At 36.5% G+C, this 22,087-nt stretch overlaps 1 protein-coding gene across 8 annotated transcripts in view; it reads right to left on the bottom strand.

Moving 5' to 3' along the window:
* The window catches only part of PTK2 (protein tyrosine kinase 2), a 439,876-nt gene that overhangs the window by 351,404 nt on the left and 66,385 nt on the right, over window positions 1-22,087 (bottom strand). For 5 of the 8 annotated variants that reach the window (XM_069081220.1, XM_069081223.1, XM_069081221.1 and 2 more), the window contains one exon: window positions 10,016-10,095. The exons of the other annotated variants lie outside the window; for them this stretch is intronic. The gene's annotated coding sequence lies outside the window, so the exon portion shown is untranslated. The remainder of the gene's footprint in view (window positions 1-10,015; window positions 10,096-22,087) is intronic. 8 annotated transcript variants of the gene reach the window in all.

Raw genomic sequence — 22,087 nt, 5'->3', positions numbered from 1 at the left:
AAATTGCCCCCCTCCCCTCCACACCATGGTATGCGTTGTTGTTTTGTGTCTTTTTTTTCTTTTTCTCAGAGCGAACCAAGCAGTTCGTGCCATATGGCAAAAGCCGCCCCCCCCCCCCCGCAGCTCCAAAGTGGTGCTGTAGTGCACAGAGCACTGGCCTTGGAGTCAGGAAGACCTGAGCTCAAATCCATCTTCATCCATATTATGTAAGTATATTATTGAAAGCCATTCCCCAATAGGTAAAGTGATCTAAAGATAAGAACAGTTTTACCCAAAAAATGCAAATTTAACACATGAAAACAACACTCCAAATCACCAGTAAGAAAAATCCAAATCAAAGCAACCCTCAGGTTTTGCTTCACACCCAGCAAATTGGCAAAGATGACAAAGCATGGTAATAGTTGATGTTGAGGGACTGGGGGACTATGGGTAACATTATTACATTGTTTGATGGAGCTGTGAATCAGTATAATGACTTTGGAAAGCAATTCGGAATTATGTAAATAAAGACTAAAATGTCACTTTAACCCAAAATATCTTTTCACACAGAAATTTTACTACTAGGCATATATTTTAAGAAGAAAACTGATAAGAAAATATCTATACACCAAAATATTTATGATGGCACTTTTTTGTGGTAACAAAAAAAGGAAAACAACGTAGATTTGATAGATTATGGAATGACTAAACAAATTATGGTATACAAATATAACTGAATATTACTGTACTATAAAAAATTATTAATATGATTACTACAGAGATGATAGAAAGTATAGATGACTACAGAGCACAGACTTAGAGGGACTGATGTAGAGCGAAGTAAGCAAAGCCAAGAAAACAATATATCCAATGACTACAACAATGTAAATAGGAAAAGCAACAATGAAACAAGTGAAAGTGAACAATGCAGAATTACACAGAACAAGCAAGGCCACACTTCAAAGAGGTACTATGAGAAGACTCTTTCCTCCTTCCTTGGCAGAAATATGTAGTCCACAAGTGTGGAACAATACCTATGTTTTCAACTTTTTCTCTATATTGATTTATATATATATAAATAAAATAATATATAATATATTATATATAAAATAATATATAATACACATATATTATATAATATATAATAATATAATAAAATATATATATTTTCTCTTCTTATAAAATTTCTTTGTTACAGAGGGTGGGGAAGAAGGATAGATACTGGGAAAACTTTAGGCAATGTAAAAACAAAAAATACAAATAAAATTTATTTTTAAGAACAACAACAAAAAGCATTTATCTAGCACATGCTATGTGTCAGGTACTGTGTGTGCTAGGTACTAGGGATACAAATTTAAAAACTGAAAAAACTGCTACTCATAAAGAGCTTATCTATATGAATGCCATAGATAGAAAGTAGACATAGATATAAAGTATAACTAGGTGTTACGGTACATAAAGCACTGGGCTTGAAGTCAATACGATCTGAGTTCAAATTTAACCTCCAACACTTATTAGCTGTATGGCTCTGGGCACATCACTTAATCCCTATTTGACTCAGTTCCTCATCTGTAAAATGGGGACATATTGGGGAAGGAAATGACAAACCACTCCAGCGTCTTTGCCAAGAAAGCCCCATGACTTGTCCATGGGGTTACACAGAGACAGACAAGACTGAACAACAACAAATAAAGTGGACAAATGCAAACATATACAAAGTACTTAAATACAAAGTAGAATGGGAAAGAGAAGACTAGTGGTAATCAGTAAAGATTTCATGTGTAAGATGGTGTTTGAGCTATAACCATTTACAATCACCAAGAACCTCAAAATAATAAATCCTGAGACTAAGAGAAACAGAGGTAGTAGACAGCTTTCACCAAAGAGAGCTCAGATAAACCAGAGATCCAGGGTCTTGTAAGGGCCTCAAAGCCTAAGAACTTAACACATGCTCCAAGTTTAGGGTACATTCTGGTTACAACTACCACCTTTAAATGAGTCTTGGTAGTTCATGCTCAGTATAAATTCAATCTGGTCCTGGGGGAAAAGAGGAGGAATCATCAGGCATTTACTGATAGATCCCCAGCCAGAAGTCCCTGCCACCTCCAAATAGAGTTCCCCAGTATTTGGAGCAACAAGCCCTGCAAGGGATCACCACTACTCACACAGAAATTCTGTAGTGAGTCATTAAAGAACTTTAAAGTTGGGGGTACTGATTAACTGTTTTTTCTACCCATTCTATGGCTGACAAACTTCCACTTTTTGTTCCCTTTGTCTCTTTAATTTGGAATCATCTTCTTTTAAGAAGGAAATCCTATGTTCCAGCTACTTATACCTTGTATAATCCTATGGCACAGAATCTCAGTCTCTATGTTCACAGAGAGTGGATCCCATATTGGGGGTATTTCCCCCCCAAGCATATCTCTTTGGATCATTTTTTTTCTATCAAAGTTCCTTCAGAGAAGGAACTTATGTCTAGACCTCCAAAGATCTCTAGCTTTTAGGCAAATTCTTGAAGAAATAGCAGATATCAAGTACAAAGCAATTTTCATTTTACCCTCATAAAATACTCTGGGAACCTAATTCCTGTTCTCTCCAACCCATATTCTTCCCTTCTTCTGTCATTCAAAGAAACCACTCTTGGCTCTCCAAAAGAAGTTATATCCAAGGCCAAGCTCCTGAGAGTGAGTTGCTCCTACCCTCATGTTCCAAATTACACTAAGAACATAGGACAAATCTGGCTACTCTTCTAGATAAGATGTTTTCACCCCAAAGCCCCATCTCCTTTGAGATTCTAATTTTTTAGAAGCTTGGAGATTTGAGTAAGGCTTTACTACCTTGTTTTAACTACACATAGCTATTAGATGTGAATAGTAGAATTTCTAATTAAAAGTTTAATTTATTCTTAAATTGTTATTACTTCATATTGATTCCTGTTGTAATTACTATGTGCATCTCAGCTAGATGATCCATTTATAGTTCAGTCACAACATTTCTTATGTTCTCAATTATGTGGTACCGTCTTAGGTCTCTATGAGTTAACGATTCAAGAGGCATTACCAAGTAGACTTACACCCTGCACATAACAGATCCTTAATAAAAATTTACTGAACATTCAAGACACAAAAGTGACTGAAGGTTAATAGAAAACTAATATATTTATGAAATAGTGGGGTACTTGCTAGCAAAACTAATTGTTTTCTATAGAAAGAATGTAAGAGTCTGTATGATTAATAATAGAAAGATGAAAATGAAAATTAAGGAAGAAAATCTTCTTACTGTTATCTAATTAAAAGATAAGCATGAAACAACCCAGTCCAGTGAATGAAAGGAACATCAGATGAGAATATCAGCTCTGCTACCTGCTCTAAGTATAAACATGTGTAAATCACTTGACTTTTCTCAGCTTCAGTTTCTTTATTTGTAAAATGAGACTGATAAGATGTCACCTATCTGAAGTCTTCCTTTTCCAGATAAACATAAATCCTCTATTATTTCAAAAGATGATTTTTAAGAAGTTGAAAAGTAACTCCTTAGGGCAAATGAAGAATAAATGAATACATAGTTCTTGGTATTATGGAAAAACCACTGGTCCAAAGAATATTGTGCTCAGTGAATAGCTAGCAGGCCAATTCGACTTGGAACAGAGAATGTATGAAGGGAGCAATGTGGAATAAATCTAGAGATTTAAGAAGTAACCTATGAAGGGCTTTAATTGTTAGGCTCAGGATTTTGTATTTTATCCTAGAGGCAACAGAGAGCCATTGAGAAGATATGATCAGAAGTGTATTTTGGAAATGTTCATGTAGCAGCTATGTGAATGATAAAGACAGAAAAGACTTGAGATAGGCCAGCCAATCAGGAGACTACTGCAATAATCCAAGCAAGAGGTGATTAGAACTATGTGAGAACAGAAAGAAAAGGATGCACATGAGAGATGCTGTGAGGATATAATCAACAAGAAATAGTAACTATTAATACTGAGACTAAAGGAAAGATAAAAGTCAAAGAAGACGCCAAAATTTTAAACTTATGAAGGATGATGGTACCCAAAATAGAACAAAAGTTAGGGACATGGGTGAGTTAAATGGGGGTGGGCAGCATAAAGATAATGAGCTCAGTTTGGATATGCTGAGCTGATGAGATCACTGAGGAAGTTTTGGTAGAGAAGAGAACTTGTGCACTTGTTAAGTGCTTCTACAATCAGTACCTCCCCAGGACTAGATACAAATATTCAGAGTTCAGAACTCCATGTCTAAGAACTCTTTCTCCACCCAAGAAATTTACATTTCTTGGGCCCTGTGTCTATCCTTTCTGCAGCTTATCAGGGAAAGGAAGGAAGGAAGAGTGCTAGTTACCCTGGAGCTATGCTAATGTACAGGCACCACAAAAAAAACAAAGTTAACTCTCAAGTCTCTGTAAGACCCCCAATTATAAATATGCTTCACGGTACTGCCTTTGGTCCTCTTCTCTCCAAAAATTCTCTCAGTGATCTCATTAGATCCCATGGGTTGAATCACCACCTTTATGCAGATGGCTTTTAAATCTACATACCCAGGCTACTTTCTCTCTTGAACTCCAGGCCTGTATTACCTGCTGCTTGATGTACATTTCTACCAGGATATCATCTATAGGTATTTCAAGCTCAACATACCCCCAACTTACCATGGATCTAGTTAGAAAGGAAAAAAAGGCCAAACTCAGCAAATTACCCCAATCTGTATGCCTTACACAAAAAAAGAGCGGCTCTGAACAAGCCTGAACCATCTCTAAAAGTTGTATCAGTTACAATCATAGTCACAAAGATATTTTTATGCTGTCCTTTGTTGAGAACAGAAAAAAAGGAGGCAGCTAGATGGTTCTGTGGATAGAGTGCTAGTCCTGGAGTCAGGAAGACCTAAGTTCAAATCCAGCCTCAAACATTTACTAGTCATGTGACCTTGGGCAAGTCTCTTAACTTCTGTTTGCTTTAATACACTAGAGAAGGAAATGGCAGACTACTCTAGTATATTTGCCAAGAAAACCCCATAGATGGCCTACAGGGTCATTGAAGAGTTGTATACAACCGAGCGACAGAATAACAACAAGCAGAAAGATGATTGGATCTAGAGGTAAAGTACTTGAATTCAAAAGCTGGCACTTCCACCTTGGTGTCTTTGTCACTCTGGACAAATAATTTAACCTCTCTGACCTTCAAATTTCTCTTTTGTAAAGCAAGGCTTTTTGTTGAGATGAATTCCAATGGGATTTACAGCTTTAAATCTATAATTCTGTGTAACTATATTTATTCTTCAAATCCCTCCACAATTAAACTGTTTGATGCAATGAAAAGTATGCTAGATTTGGAGTTATATACCTAGTTATTTATATGTTATCTCTCCCATTAGAATATATGTTCCGCAGCTAGGTGGTGCAGTGAATAGAGCACCAGCCCTGGAGTCAGGAGAACCTGAGTTCAAATACGGCCTCAGACACTTAACACTTGCTGGCTGTGTGACCTTGGGCAAGTCACTTAACCCCAACTTCCCCGCCTTCCCAATAAAAGAATAAAATAAATAAAAAAGAATATACATTTTTCGCATTTACACTTAGTACAGTGACTGACACAAAAATGTGCTTAATCAGTGTTTGTTAACTGACTAACTGCCTATGTGGCCTTAGACAAGTCCAACTAAGTTTCCTCATTTGTAAAGTCAAAAAAATTACCTAGATTATCAATAAAGCTTCTTCCAGATCTAAATTGATAATCTTATCTTTTTACATTCACAACACATGTAGCTAATAAGCAGAAGAAAACAAAAAAATGTTAATCAAAGGTTTTATTGAAACAAATAAATCTAAAGTAGTATTGTTTTACCTATGGTTAAAATCGTTAATGTATAATGTTTTGAGCAGAAGTAATTCCAACTGGAGGGGCAGTTATCTATTTTTATTACTATCATCCACACATATATCTCTCATTAAAAATTTAACCATAAATCAGAAATACTTAATCTGAGCTATCAGCATTATTTCCTAGTACCTACTCCCTTTTATATCGCAGGAAAAATGGTTTGAAGTCTGAGATCTAACCTGCCAATTAAGAGAAGAGGGAATAAATTGCAGGGAGGAACAGCAGACTTACTCTTCCTCCATGGTCACTTCTAGGGACACAATGCTATTTGGCTTGGGTAGACTGGGAGAGGTCTACCTTTATGGCCATTAGCATGTTAAAGGCCTAAGTAATTCTAGAATCTCCTTTGTAATCAAACTTTTCAAAGTTTACAAGAAAAGTTAGTTTTAATGGCATAAAAAATAAAATATAATTAAGAAATAATAAAATGTTTATCAGCATTTTAGATTACCTGACAGTTGATGAATATTCAGAAAGAATAACATACATGATGATGCACCCTGCATTGACTAGATATCGTAAATACATGTGAATGAAAGAGAAAAAGTCAATCTTCTGAATGTTCTGTACACATAAAAACAAACAACAGGATATTTTAATATTTTGAATATAGACATTTATCTTTCTCATACAGTAATGTAGCTTGGTTCAGTGGAAAAGCATCAAGTCAATAAATTCTCATTTAAAATCTTGGCTCCAACATTAGTAGCTGTGTCATCCTGGGAAAGTTATTTAACCTTGCTGTTAATACATATAAAGTGAATAAATACAAATATATACAAAGTAGAAAATATAAGGCAGTCTGAAAAGGGCATCAGCAGTTAGAGGGATCAAGAAAAGTTTCATGCAAAAGATGAAATGATAACACATTTTGGGGAGAAAGGAGGCAAAGCCTATTAAGAGTATTTAATATCTGACAAGTTTTCAAATACAGTTGGTTAGGGCACATACTACACAAAAAATGCAAAGGTTAACTGGACAGAATATTATGTAAATGATACTTTTGAAAGTACTGGTTAATCAGTATTTCTAACTCCAATAGAATTTTTTTCATGGAAATGCTTGTTTTATTCCATAAACTAAAAATAAACAAATATTTCTCTTCCAAAGATTTTTAGTCACAAATTTTCTCCCCGTTTTTCCCCTACCCACCGCCCCAAAGTAGCAGTCCCACAGGAGGTCCCCTCCTCCAATCTGCTCTCTCCCATATTTTCTCCCATACCCCTTTCGACTTTTCCAGTGGAACTCTATGCCCCATTGCCTGTATATCTTATTTCCCAATTACATGTAAAATAGTATTAAAATAGTATATAAATATATATATATATATTTGAATATTTGATTTTAAAACATTTAATTCCAGATTCATTCCCCTTCTCCCTTGTCACCCACCCTTACTGGGAAGATAAGCCGTTCAGTATAGGTTGTACATGTGTGGCTAATGCAAAACAATAACATAGTAGATATATTGTAAAAGACTGACTATATTTCCCTCCCTCCTATTCCACCTCCCACTTGTTCTATTCTCTACTTTGATCCCGTCCCTTTTCACTTCCCTCCCCACCAGCCTGCCCTCCCTTCCATTATCCCCCCTCTCATCCCCTTCCCCCTGCTCTCCTAGAGGGTGAGATACCCTATTTAGTGTGTATTTCATTCCCTCCTCAAGCCAAATTCAATGGGAATAAGGTTGACCCATTCCCTTTTGCCTTCCTATTCTTCCCCTCCATTGTAACCATTTTCCCTTGCCTATTCTGTATGAGATAGTTTACCCCATTCTGTCTCTCCCCATCTCCTCTCATTATATTCCTCTCACCTCTTAATTTCACCTTTTAAGTATCATGCCTTCCTGTTAAATTAGTCCTGTGCTCTCTATCTATGTATACCTGTAAACATATATATATATATATATATATATGTGTGTGTATGTATGTATGTATGTATGTTCCCTTCAACTACTGAGAAAACTTTCATCAGTTACAATTATTGTTTTTCCATGTAGGAATGTTAATAGTTCAACTTTGATAAGTTCCTTATGATTTCTTTTCCTTGTTTACCTTCTCATGCTTCTCTTGCTTCTTGTATCTGAATGTCAAATTTTCTATTCAACTCTGTTTTTTTCAGCAAGAATGCTTGAAAGTCCTCTATTCCACTGAATGACCATATTTTCCCCTGAAACATGATACTCAGTTTTTCTGGGTAGGTGATTCTTGGTTTTAATCCCAGCTCCCTTGACCTCCGGAATAAAATATTCCAAGCCCTTTGATCCCTCAGTGTAGAAGCTGCCAGATCCTGGGTTATCTTGATTGTGTTTCCACAATATTCAAATTTTTCTTCCTGGCTGCTTGTAATATTCTCTCCTTAATCTGGGAATTCTGGAACCTGGCTATAATATTCCTAGGAGTTTTCTTTTTGGGATCTTTTTCAGGAGGTGATCAGTGGATTCTTTCAACCTCTATTTTGCCCTCTGGTTCTAAAACATCAGGACAGTTTTCTTTGAGAACTTCCTGGAGGATGATTTCTAGGTTCTTACTTTGATCATGGCTTTCAGGTAGTCCAATAATTTTTAAATTATCTCTCCTGGATCTATTTTCCAGGTCAGTGGTTTTTCCCATGAGATATTTCACATTGCCTTCCATTCTTTCATTTGTTTGGATCTGTTTAACAGCATCTTGATTTCTCATAAAGTCATTAGCTTCCATTTGCTCCAATCTAATTCTGAAGCAATGATTGTCCTCAGTGAACTTTTGAGATTCTTTTTCCATCTGGCAAATTTGGCCTTTTAAGGCATTCTTCTCCTCATTGCCTTTTTGAGCCTCTTTTGCCATTTGAGTTAGTCTATTTTTTAAGGTGTGATTTTCTTCAGTTAGGCTGTTGACTCTTATTTCATAATTTTCTTGCATCGTTCTCATTTCTCTTCCCAGTTTTTCCTCCACTTCTCTTATCTGCTTCTTAAGGTCCTCTATGGCCTGTAACCAGCTCGTATTTTCCTTTGAAGGTTTTGGTGCAGTAGTTCTGACTTCACTGTCTTCCTCCTGTTCCATGCTTTGATCCTTTTTGTCCCCAAAATAGGAGTATAATGTTGGAATCCTCTGTTTGCTTTGTTTCCTTTTCCTTGTCATGTTGCCCCTCAGTCACTAGACCCCTGGACTTTTTGCCACAGTAGGACTCTGCCACCAGACAGGGGAGCTTTCCTCCCAAACACTGGGGTTTTCTCAGCTGCTGGAGGTATTAGAGGGGTGCCCTCTCTGAGGTCTCCACAAGCTCTGGCAAGCTGGTCACACACCCCATGACCTCCACCCTAGACTGCAATCCAGATCCAAGAAGGTTAAAGCAAGGGCGATTACCCCTCAGACTGGTGCTTGATCCCCCTACACTCTGCAGGCCAGGAGCTGAAGCTGCCACATGGCGCTGGCTGGCGTCTCAGGGGCTTCTCTCCCTGGGGGCAAAAACCACGCATTCTCATTTATTGGGTCCCAAAGTCCAGACTGCACTGACCTCTCACTTTGTCCTTTGCATCTATGTGTTGATAAATCTGGAAATGGCCACAGCTGCTGCTGATCTGGAGTCCCTCCGGCAGTGGGGCTGGTCAGGCCCGCCCTGGGGCTAAAGCCTTGGTGTGGGCCTGGGCTCCCAGAGCACTACACTGGCCAATTCCTGCTGGCCTGCCGGGCTGTCCTCAGCAGGAGGTTAACTTCTCTGTGTCATTTTGTGGGTTCTGCATCTCCAAAGTTTGTTCAGAGAACCCTTTTTACATGGATTGGGGAAAGTGGAAGCCGGAGCAGTGGGGAGGCCCTGCTTCCACTCTGCCATCTTGACTCTGCCCCCCCTCCAATAGAATTTAATGTATTCATATCGTTAAGGAAGAATTAGTGGGGCCCATGTACAGAGCCCAAAAATATAACATTATAATGAATGAATATGATAGTCAAAGGGTTTTGAATTCTAAGGGAGAAATTTGACCACATTTTCTTATGAAATTCCACATCATACCATTATGGTTAGCCCAAGTTCAATGTAGCAAAGATTTTTTAAGTGAAAATAGTGTTAAGAGACTGTAAAATTAACAATTGTAAATTGCATATATCCTTGCTAGAGCCTTTATGTTTTTCTAATTAAACTTTGTAATGTAAATTAAATTCTCACCTAATAGGAATCACCCAGGAGCCACTTAGAAAGCAGGGGTGATAAGCAACATTCCATGGGACATCTTCATCTAGCCAAGTCTTAGAAAGAACACAAAGAGAATAAAAACATTTGGTAAATCAAGTATCCTTTAGTGCCTCCTATACACATCCCTCTGTGCTAGATAGCCAACTGTGCAAATGGAGAAAAGACTGTAAGATTCAGAATTGGAAGAGGTTTAGAAATCAAGCCCAACAGTCAATAACTTGTGTAGAGAAATGAAATAATGATGGTAAAAAAGTAATTAAAGAACAAATCCATTGTTCTTTTCACTATTTCACAAAGTGTAACCAACCATAAAAGCCATGACTAAAAATCTGTTGACATTTTTCTCTTGGAATAAATTTTTATTTCAGTAGCTGTCCTTATCCAACTATTGCCATTACTTTTAACACAGCTCTTAAGTTCACAAAGAAAAGGCTTTTAATTAATTTTAGAGGTATTAAGGTTCTCATTTAATATTTTTATAATTCCAAACATTTTACTGAAAAATGAAAAGACAATTCAGGTGATTTAAAAAAAACTGTTCTCACACTTTTACACTCTGACCACATTTACCAACTTCTAAATGTGTCTCTCTTTAAAAGTGGTGGTAAAAGAAAGAGGTAAACTTTTAGCTTGCTTCACACACACACACAAAAAAATTATCACAGTTTAAGCCAAGAGGTTTGCCTTTAATGCATTATATAAGATTTAAAAGATCTGATAATAAAATTTACAAAATAAGAACAGTAGAAATTTAAGGTATTCACACAAATTGAGTGAATTTGTGCTTAAGTCTTTGTTATATATGCAACTGTTCAAACCAATTAAAATAAGAGTAAATTACTGATTCAAATGAACTGTATCCATTGACTCTAAGTCTCAGATCAACACAATTCTTTAGAGAAAAATAAGTTATGAAATTTTAGGTCATTTAAGGTTTTACTTTTGTTTTTTTAAAGTAGATAGATCTTAAGAGCACATTAACTCAAATACACTATTTCTCCAAAGCCAAAAATAAAAAAAGACCTTAGGAAAACTACAAAGTATTAAAAATATGAACTAGCTACAGATCCCTTTAACTTTCAGATAAGACCAAATGAATATGGGACACCTGAAAGACAGGGATTGTTAGAATAGTATTCTATACATTTTCTAATTTCTACTTAACACCATACTAGGTAAGTGTTTTTAAATACAACTAAGTGACTAAGAAATATGTTCATGCTTTCATAAAGCAGACTTTTATTATATATTTTTATATCATAGTACCTTTGTGCTATCCTGAGATTTTAAGAAAAAGTAAAGTTTGCTTTGGATGTGATTTTAAGTATTCATAATCCTCTCTGCAAATAAAGTTTGCAATTAGTGACAATTTGTTCATATAAAAATATGCAAACTTCAAAATTTTAAAGAATTTTTAACAAACTGCCTTAATTACTTAAATGTTCTGATGCAAAGCTAGTTCAAAAACTCTTTTCACTAAACAGTAATTATCAAATTCAGGTTTCCTCTTTATGACAATGAAACAGGTCTATAAAGAGGAATTTTGAACACAAAATATGGAAATATTCACCCTCAGTTATAAAACACATGCCATAAATAGTTTAAAGGACAAGTATGAATTTCCATAACATGGAAAATAATCAAAAAAGAAAAAATAAACATGCTAACATAATTTAAAATATTATTTTAAATGTGATTAAACATTCCTGTCCCAAAATAATGCCATGAGTGAAATCCCCTCAAAAAAAGCATAAACTACTCAAAGTTAATATTGTGACCCTCTTACTTACCACAGTATAATTTTTCCATGTAGATTTTTACACAAATGATGTCTTCATGCAGTGATTTTATGTGATCTTCCCATTCCTAATATAACACTATTCAGCTAATATTTATTATATTTCAAAGATTTATTACAGAAAACAATATAGCTGCATCTGTCATTGTAGTCTATCATGCTCTACAGCAAAACCAGCCTCTTTTGTCTCCTTTCACTCAAAGTCAGGCATTGCAAACAAAAGGCATTCATCACTAAGTCCATTAGGTTCAGCTGACGAGACAATTCTGCACTGCCAGATGGGTAAATGTGTTTTGCTAAATCTGGCAGAAGCCACAATAAATCCTAAATCAAGAAGAGTCATAATGATCAATGTTGTAATCACACACTTAAATTTTACTGTGCTTTTTATCTTATTCTAATTAGTAAAATCACTAACACTTACACCTTAACTCATTGGCTTAATTATTATCTTTAGATAATACTTTTGAGGAAAAGCTACCCACAGATATCCATTGCTTTTTCTTTTACTTCAAACCTTCATCCCTTCTATGCCTATATGCATAGGGAAAGAAGAGGGAGAAGTTAAAAAGAATACATTGTTAGACAAACAGTAAACCCTTGTTTATTCAACTTAAACTATATACATGTCCTTAATAATATCACAATCACAGAATCTATGTAAAAATAAACTAGGATTTTCTTGTTTTCTGAAATAGTTATTTATCTGAAATACTGTGCTTCTGCACTCCTCTCACTCTAAGACTTAAAAGTATTAATAATGAAAGAACACTATTTAAAACACTTGTATTCTACTGTGCCTTAACCTTCAGAGCAAGCAATACAGTAAAGTTAAAATAAATTTCTATTTGCATCTTTACTAAGTCAGCAATTTTTGTAGCAATCTTTACTTCAAAAGAATAAAATAATAAACTAGAAAGTTGTTTATTATAGAAAAAGGCAAAGTTCTAGAACTATCTTAAATATGATAAAAGAACAATATGTGAAAGCTAACTGCACTTAAGATTTTCCTATACTCTATTATATATATATGTATATATATATATATTCCTATATCGAGATTTCCTATATATAAATGTGATCAAGTCACATTTAAGTAGAGAAAGGTAACTTGATTAGGTCTGAAAGATTCCACAGACATCTCTAAGTCTCTCAGAAGTACCCTCTACCAAAATGAGGGAGGAAAGATAACCACCATTTCATAAAATCTCAAAATTTTAAAGCTGAAAGGAACTTCAGAGGTCATCAAATCCAATTTCTAATGCTAAAGCATAAATTCTGTCCATTACTCATCCAGTCTCTGCTTGAATACTTTATGAAATAGAGTACACTGTCTCCTAAGACAACCTTTCATTACCTGATAGCACTGTTAAGATGTCATTTCTTATATTGAACAAAACTATTAGGAGAGTTTCTTCCATGGGGGCTTCCCTCTCCTGATGTCTTGATTAAGTTTTACCTCTGTTAGGGCCTTTCTAACTGTAGTATACTTTTCTACAGGGAATTTTCCTTCAAGTTTCTTCTTCTGCAACAGAAAGGAGTTGGATGAGATAAACTTTAAGGTAACTTCCACTTCTAAATCTATGTATGATCCTTTTAAATATAACTTCTACCCACTGACTGAAACCCACTCTTTGAAACCAAGAAAACTAAAAATGTAATCCCTTTTACCCCATTACACTTCAAATATCTCAAAACCTCAAATATGATCCTGGTTCATCAACCCACCAAAGTTTTCTCTTTTGTGGGAGAGGAATTCTTAACTAGGTTCCTCAGGTATCCACAGTGGCATTCTGGAGCTATGCCAAAAAGTCTTGGATGAGACCTAACCTGAACAGCCATCAGTAGGTATCATTAATATTCCCAAACACTTGTATTCTACTAGGCCTTAACTAACTTTCAGAGCAAGCAACACAATAAGGTAAAAAAAAAAAAAACCCTTAGTCCATCAATTGACTCAAACTACTCAAGCTTAAGATTGCACATTTATAAATTTATATCACAAATACTGTTAAAGGATAATAACTCTACAAGAGGCAGAGGTTTTATATCCAAAGGAGTGGGTAAGGATGACTTGAATTTTACATGTGAAGGAGAGATAGAAAGGTTTATTATGATGTTATAGATGATAGTGTCTTGCTAGGATCTAGAGAAGGCCAGATGCCCTACAAACCCCTCAAGAAAACTTAAAATTCCATCATTAATTGGCAAAATAAGGAGAATCACTTGTAGACTCATCCACCCAGCCCAGGAATATACAAACAACCACCAGACTCTTGTAGAAACCTTGAAGCAAACAATCAGGGGCATATCAAAAGGTCAGGGTAAGCAGCTTCAAGGCAACTGGAGAAGTTAAGTACCCAGCAGGACCCACAGCAGTAGGGAGCCCCAGGCAAAGACCAGTTCAGGAAAACAGAAATGGGTCATGCACTAGCACACACCAGAAGCAGGCGGAAAGGACCTTGGGCAAAGCCTAATACAAGGGACAACCCAGAAGCCGGGTGTGGCAAGAGCAAGCCTGGAGTGGCGAGCAAAAGCCGTAGCCCCTCAGCCCAAAAACAGAGTTCATACCCTGAAGAGTCCAAGAAGTCCCTGAAGTAAGAGTCTAGTCTTCACCATGACAGTCAAGACTCTGCAGGGCCTGCCCACTCCATTCACTTCAGGCACAGAGACTGACCAAAAAGTAGATACCATCCAGGCTCTCTCCTCACAACCTAGACACTAAGGTGACTGAAATGAGTACACCAAGGAAAACACCAAATATGGAGAGGAAATACTAAGACTACCAAGGAGGTAAATCCCAAGGAAGAGAACAACTTCACAAGTCCAATTAAAACTTCACAGAAGGTGCAGCTAGGTGGCACAGTGAATAGAGCACCGGCCCTGGAATCAGGAGGACATGAGTTCACATCCGGCCTCAGACACTTGACACGCTTACTAGCCATGTGACTTTGGGCAAGTCACTTAACCCTAATTGCCCTCCAAAAAAGCGAAAAAAAAAAAAAAGGTGAAAAACTTCACAGAAAAAAATACCCCAAGCACAAGTTAATTGGGAAAAATACAAAAATGGAAATACAAAAATACAAAATATGAAAAGCTAGTGAGGAAAGAAGGCCCAGAAAAACTGATAACGTCAGAACAGATGTTGGAAAACTAAACCCAAGAACTAAATGTGCTGAAAATTAAAATAAACCAATCAGAAAATGAGCAAATGGGACAAGAAATACTAAAACAAAATGACAAAACTAAGGGAGAAAAAAAGAAAAAATATAAGAAATATAATATCCAAAATAATTAACCTGGAAAATAGGCCAAAGAGAGGTCATCTATAAATTACTAAACTATCTGAAAAGTATAACCTCCACTACTCCCAAAAAAGAAAGCTTAGATACCATATTTTCAAAAAATTACAAATGGGAACTTTCTAGAATTCTCAAAACCAAAGAGCAAAAAAGAATCCAGTAATCACCTTCCAAAAAAATCTCAAAATGAAAACTCCCAGGAACATCACACGCAAAATTCTAAGTTTCCAGGTTAATGAAAACAATAATGCAGTAGCCAAAAAGAAACAGTTCAACTGTGAAGGGGTCACAATAAAGATCACAAAAGATTTGGCAGCTGGCAAGGAGATAAGAGCTTGGAATATGAAATTCCAAAAGGCAAAAAAAATAGAGACTTATAACCAAAAATAACCTATCCATAAAAACTAAAGAGAAACAAATGGAATTTTTAAGAAATAGAGGATTTCCAAGTATTCCTAATGTAAAGGCTAGAAGAATTGAGTAGACATTCTGAAACAGAATCAAGAGAAAAAGTAAAAGGTACACACATTTGTTTAACTAGAAGGGCATATATGGGAATGAGCAACTTCATTTTAATAGATAAGAAACAAATGTCTTCTCAGAACTCTATTATCTTTAAGGGTCATTAAAAAAGGCAAATATCACAGAAGATCTGTGGATGGTCTTGTATTATGTTGACAGGCTCAGGAGAAGATTAAAAATGGAGGAACAGGGGGCTACTCTGCCCAAGAAAGAATGACATAGAAATCAGTATCACATAGCAGAGGTATTAAGATAACAAGTATTTATTATGGAAGAAAGGGTATGGAGAATGGACATCCCATGAACTTCACCTTCATCTGAATTGAATAAAGGAAGATGAAATATACATATAAACACAGCTCTCTATATAGAAATACATTAAACTCAAAGGGAAACAGGAAAGAATAGGGACAAGACAGAAAGAGAGAAAGGTTTAAAAGGGAGGACGGAATAAGTAAGTAAAAGAAACTTAGATGTTGTAGAGAAGAATGTGAAGGGAAAACCAAAAGGAAAGGAAGAAAGAATAAAAACCTGGGATGACATGTGAGGCAAAGGGAAGAGAAGTACTGAAACAGAGTAAAAACAGTTAATTTCATTTACAGATCATAAATGACTGGCAAACTTTCTTCCTTTTATCATATTTAGACTTGTAAGGAAGGTGGGAGTAAAGAGAGGGAAAAGCAGTAGAACAAGAAGGAGGAAAATATACAATTAACAATAACAACCATGAATATGAACGGGATAAACTCATAAAAGCTTTTATATAATCTAGTAGCACCTATAAACTAAACTATTTTAGGGGAAAAAAAGAGACCTCTTAGTAACTTAGACTTACTACCTTTCTTTAACAAAAGGCACCTTTATTCTCAATTATTTTAAATGCTCAACACATACCAAAACCAAACCCTGATCTTCATGCCTTCCATTACTAACATTTTCTTAATTATCATACCCTTTCTCTTTGGGAATCCTCTAACAAATCCACAATCCTTAAACTTGGCTAATGACTAGTTAATATGGTCATTCATTACCTCATTAAAATAAAAATTAGCTTTAAGCATTCTCAAGAGAATTTTGAGAAGGACTGAGAATAAGAATTACACACACTCTAGCTGACTAAAATTAATCTTGCCTCTATCAGTATATAGGCTTTTCTTTTTAATTCTTACACACAGATGCTACTGGACAGATTCATCCATCATCCCCATCCAAATGTTCTACCAATCTTTTATTGTTCAGTCATGTTTTAGTTGTGTCCAATTCTTTATGATCTCATTTGGGGTTTTCTGGGCAAAAGTACTGAAGTGGTTTGCCATTTCCTTCTCTAGCTAATTTTTTTACAGACAAGGAAACTGAGGCAAATTGGTGTAAGTGACTTACCCAGGGTCACACAGCCAGCAAGTGTCTGAGGCCACATTTGAACACAGGAGGATGAGTCTTCCTGAGTCCGGGCCCAGCATTCTAGCCACTGTGTTACACAGCTGCCAACCATTAGGTCTCTCCCTATTTCTCTTTAAAGTCAAATCCCTATTCTCTCACCTCTAACCCCAAAGCAAATGCTACTACCTCAGATGCTGAGCAAGCCACCAGCACTTTGCAACTGTAAAGACTACACAAAAGGGGAAAATGCTTAAGTGAATTCATCTGTCTGCCATTTCAGCAGCTAAACAGGTGGCTTCTAACAGTCATATTACAGAGACTGCTTTATTTTGGCATATTTTTAGAAGATGGTATCCCTCCCACATAAAGAGGAAAAATTACTCTCTATGTCATCCCTTCTATATTTACATGTTATTCCACCTACTCCATTTCACTCCATCTACTTCTAGTCTACTTTTGTACAGCTGGTTTGATAAAAATGAATTGCAAAGTATTGTTGTTACAAATAGAAGAGAGGTCCTTCCAATTGAACAGAAGTTCCCTGAAGGTAGGTATCTTTTGGTTTTTTGTTTTTCTGTTCCCAGTGCCTGTTTTATAAGACATACTTAATGAATGTTTGCTTAATTGGATTGAAAATACAGACTCTAAATTAAGGACTTCATATTATCAATCAATAAGCACTGAATAAGTATATATTATGTTTCAATCACTATGCTAGGTACTGGGGATACAAAAACAAAAAAGCCCCTGATGTCAAGGAACTTATATTCTTTCCAGAGAGAAAATACGCACTTATCTAAGTATGGAAGAAGCTCCTACCAAAGCAAATAAGTGTGAGAAATTTCTCTGCAACTTAAAGTCACAGAGTTGTCTGAGGGAAATAAAGTTAAAATAAATTGCCCAAGGTCAACTAGCCTATGTGTCAAGACTTGAACTTCCATGGAGACCTACTGACTCAAAAGCCCACCTTTCTCCACTCTGCCAGGAAGCCTCTCATGCATGTGAGCATGTGCATATAGGCACACAATAAATACAAAATAAGTACAATGCAGTTTAGAGGCATAGGGCACTAGCAATTTTGGGGTGGGGGGGGGATAGGAGGTTTCCAGGAAAAGGTTTCTTGTAGAAAGCAGGGCTCAGTAGTGAGTGAAGAGGGAATACATTCCAGGCACTGGTAACCACAGAGGAAAGGAGTTGATAATGAAATACTTTCTTTGAAGAACAGAAAGGCCAGTCTGGCTGAAGTGTATGAGGAAGTGGGGTAATTTATAATGAACGATTTGATATGTATACTGAAGATCAATAGACCCCCTAAGAAGCTAGAAATGGCAGCTGCTTGGAATTAAGCAAATAGTAAATGAACCAACAGTGCCTTGATTGGTTTTTTTAAGCAATAGAAATGCAGTTTTCTCCCCATTCCAAAATCTCAATTGAAATTACACAGACCCCAAAGATTTTTCCAAAGGAGAAAAGCACTAGTCTTACTAAAATTTACACAGAAAAACTTTTTTTTGCCATTCATCTTTTTTACAGCTAGCCTTGGGCTGAAACTCCATGAATAATTTACCTTTAAAAATATTAATACAGTATGAGGGAGGAGTTTTTGCCACAAATTTACCACAAATAAAGTTTCTTGAGGAAGTTTTATATTGTACTACATAAAATTTAAAGAACCAAAGCAAATGCAAGAATTTACTAAAAAAAATTAATCTGCATATTTTAATTTATATCTTTGAATAAAAGTTTTGACTTAAAACTCTTAATTTGGCTTTTATAAAAAAAAAACAAGTCATTATTCTATGACAGTGTTATTACCAAGTAAAGTCAAAGGTTTCCTCATCCTGTTTTCTACCTTATGCTTAATGTTATAAAGTAAGTTTTTAACTTCTGACTGTCCAAACTGTTCCAATTCATTTATTTATCCAAATATTTATAAAGTACACACAATGTTCCAGGCTCTGTGCTAAAGGGCTGCAGAAGCAAAAAAGAAATCGTCCCAGCATTCTAGGAACTTGTATTCTATTGGGAAATAAAGAACATATGTAAAAAATAAATACATGCAAAATGTATACAAAGTAAATAGAATGCAACCTTGAAGGAGAGAGGCTACAATAATCAGAAGAATCAGGAAATACCATAATGTAGGACATGGTTTCTGAAGGAAGCTTAGGATTCTGAGGAAAGTGAAAGATGAGTTCATTCTAGGTATGGGGGCTGGCCTATTCAAAGACCTAAAAACAAGAGACAGAATACTGTGTTTACTGTATGTGCATACCACACTGGATGGAATGGAGAGGAGTTAAAATGAAGTCAATGTGGAACACGCCTAGAAAGGTAAACTGGAACCAGATAATGAAGTGTTTTAGATGTCAGATAAGTTTGTATTCTATCCTAGAGGGACTAGAGAGGAAAAGGAGTTTCTTGAGCAAGGGAGTGACATTTTTCAGATCTGTGATTTATGAGCATAATGTTAGCAGCTGCACACTAGAAGGAATGGAGAAGAGAAATACTAGGGCAAAGAGGCTGATCAAGAGGCTATTGTAATAGTTCAGGTCAGAGAAATGAGGGCCAAAACCAGCATAGTAGCCATGTGAGTGAAGTGAAGGGAACGAATGTGAGAGATTGTTGTGACAGAATCAGATAAATTTGGTAAATGATTACCTTAACAGAAACAGGGAGATGGGTTTAGGGGAAAGAATAAGGGAAGAGAATAAGTACTTATATAGTACCTACTATATATCAGGCACTCAGCACTTTTAACAAAGAATATCTCATTTGATCTTCACAACAACCTGGGAGGTAGGTGCTATTATTATTCTCATTTTACATTTGAGGAAACTGAAATAAACAGAGGTTAGGGGACTTGCCCAGGATTACAAAGCTAGTAAGTGTCTGAGGCTGAATTTAATTCAGGTCTTCCATACTCCAAGCCCAGTGCTCTATCCACTATACCAGCATCTGGGAAAACATGAGTTCCATTTTAGACATGTTCAGTTTGAGAAACCTATAAGACATTCAGTTGGAAATGTCCCAAAAAAGAGTGATATAAGATGGGAGCTTAAAAGAGGCCAGGGATGAATATATAGACCTGGACATCATCTGCATAGTGACAATAATTTCAACCATGGGAACTTAAGAGATCACTAAGCCAGAAAGCGTAAAGACAGAAATGGGTCCAGGACAGAACCTTCAGGTACACAAATAGCAGGAAGTGTGATATGCAGGATGATTTAGAAAAGGAAATGAAAAAGAATAGCAGATAAGTAGAAAGAAAATTCAGTTCAATAAATACTGAGTGTATGACTGTGCTGGGCAATGGGATAAAACAAAAAGAAAACAGACCTAGACCACAGAAGAATATTTTGTACAGGGAATACCAAATAGGCCACTGGGTCTGGCCTAAATACAAAGTGCCTGTGGAGTTTTAATATTATCAGACTTGCAAGAAAGGTTGGGACCAGACTGTGAAGGGCTTCCCATGCCAGTCAGAGAGGTAGCAGGAAGCAGGGCAACAAACTTTCCCCTACAACTGCTCCAAAAAGATGCAGACAACACACCTGACTGAATTGTGATGTGGAAATTCAATGAAAAATCACCATGATTTCATTTTTCTAGCCCAAGTAGGCATAGGGAGAAAGGCAGAGAGGTCTGCATTCAGATCCTGGAGACAATGACTATACAGGAGCAGCCAGGGAGAGGCAGCTGTGCACCAAGACGGAAAGAGGTCCCATACCCATCCCCAAGCACCTCTACAGGGACAGGTGCCAAATGGGAGTTTTGTCACCCTCTGTCTAGTTCCAGGTCACAGATCCTTGATGGAGTGGAAAAGGGGGCATGTTTCTGGACAGAGTAATGTGAGGCCCTGAGCTGGTACTGAGAGGAGCAAGTTCAGAAGGATTGTGGTTCAGACAGCAATGTGGTTCAGATGGCAGGAGCAGAGAAGAGTTGCTATTCCAGCCTCTAGCTGTCTATCTTCTAATTTGGAGCTTGCAGAGAACTAACAAAGGCAGGAATCCCAGACCAAAGAAGAGTCTGAAGTTCTGCCACTCTGAACCAATAGTTTCCTAGATGGCTAGCGTTGGCAGAGTTCAGCAGCAGTTTACTATTGTTCTAACCCAAACACAGGCCAGGAACTTGCAAAGCTCAGACCAGGGGTGGGGAGAGCAATTTCATTTGACCCGGGACCATACTGTTTTCGAAACATTGAGAAGTTGCAGATCCTGAGCCTAAGTTATCCCTGAGATCCTGGAACAACACAACACTCAATATTTCCAAGAAAGCAGCAACAGGACGAGACAAGATATTCCCTACAGAAGTATACCAGAGTCTACCTCTAACATCAAGTTCAAAATCAGGAAGAAGGTTGAAAAAATAAACAAATAAAAAAAATCCCACCATAAAAAGCAATTATGGTGACAGGGAAGCTCAAAACAAACCCAGAAAAAAAAAGAATGACTTTAAAATCCTAAAGTCTAGGGGGGAGGAAAAAAACACAGCAGGGACACATATTCAACTAGGATTCCTAGAAGAGATGAAGCAAGAATTTTTAAAGAGCTAAAAATGTTTTTGTCAATGAAATGAGAACTCTAGAGAAAAATATTGAAAAAGAAATGAGAGCTAAGGAAGAAAGAATTGGAAATGGATTTAAAAGCTTGGTACAAGAGGTATGAAACCTTGTGCAGGCAAAAAAAAACTACCTGAAAATTAGTATAGAACAAATAAAAGCCAATGACTTCATGAATATCAAAAAATATTAAAACAAAATGAAAAGACCAAAGCATAAAAGAAAATATAAAGTACTGTCTCCCAGCAAAAACCACTGACTTAGAAAACAGATTAAGGAAAAAAAAATTAAGAATCGTAGGACTACCTAAATGCCATAACCTCCACAAGAGCCTAATCATCCTATGTCAACAAATCTTAAAACTTCCCAGATTCCTTAGAACTGGAGGACAAAGAAGAAATGGAAAGAATCCACTAGTGGAAGGAAGGAAGGAAGGGAGGGAGGGAGGGAGGGAGAGAAAGATGGGGGAGGGAGGGAGG

This window comes from Petaurus breviceps, unplaced genomic scaffold (assembly GCF_028583685.1).
Source record: "Petaurus breviceps papuanus isolate PSGF00001 unplaced genomic scaffold, PetGlider_PUasm1.0 98, whole genome shotgun sequence".
Taxonomy (NCBI): Eukaryota; Metazoa; Chordata; class Mammalia; order Diprotodontia; family Petauridae; genus Petaurus; species Petaurus breviceps.
The sequence above is the reverse complement of the archived record's forward strand: the minus strand, read 5'-3'. Positions and strand labels throughout refer to the sequence as shown.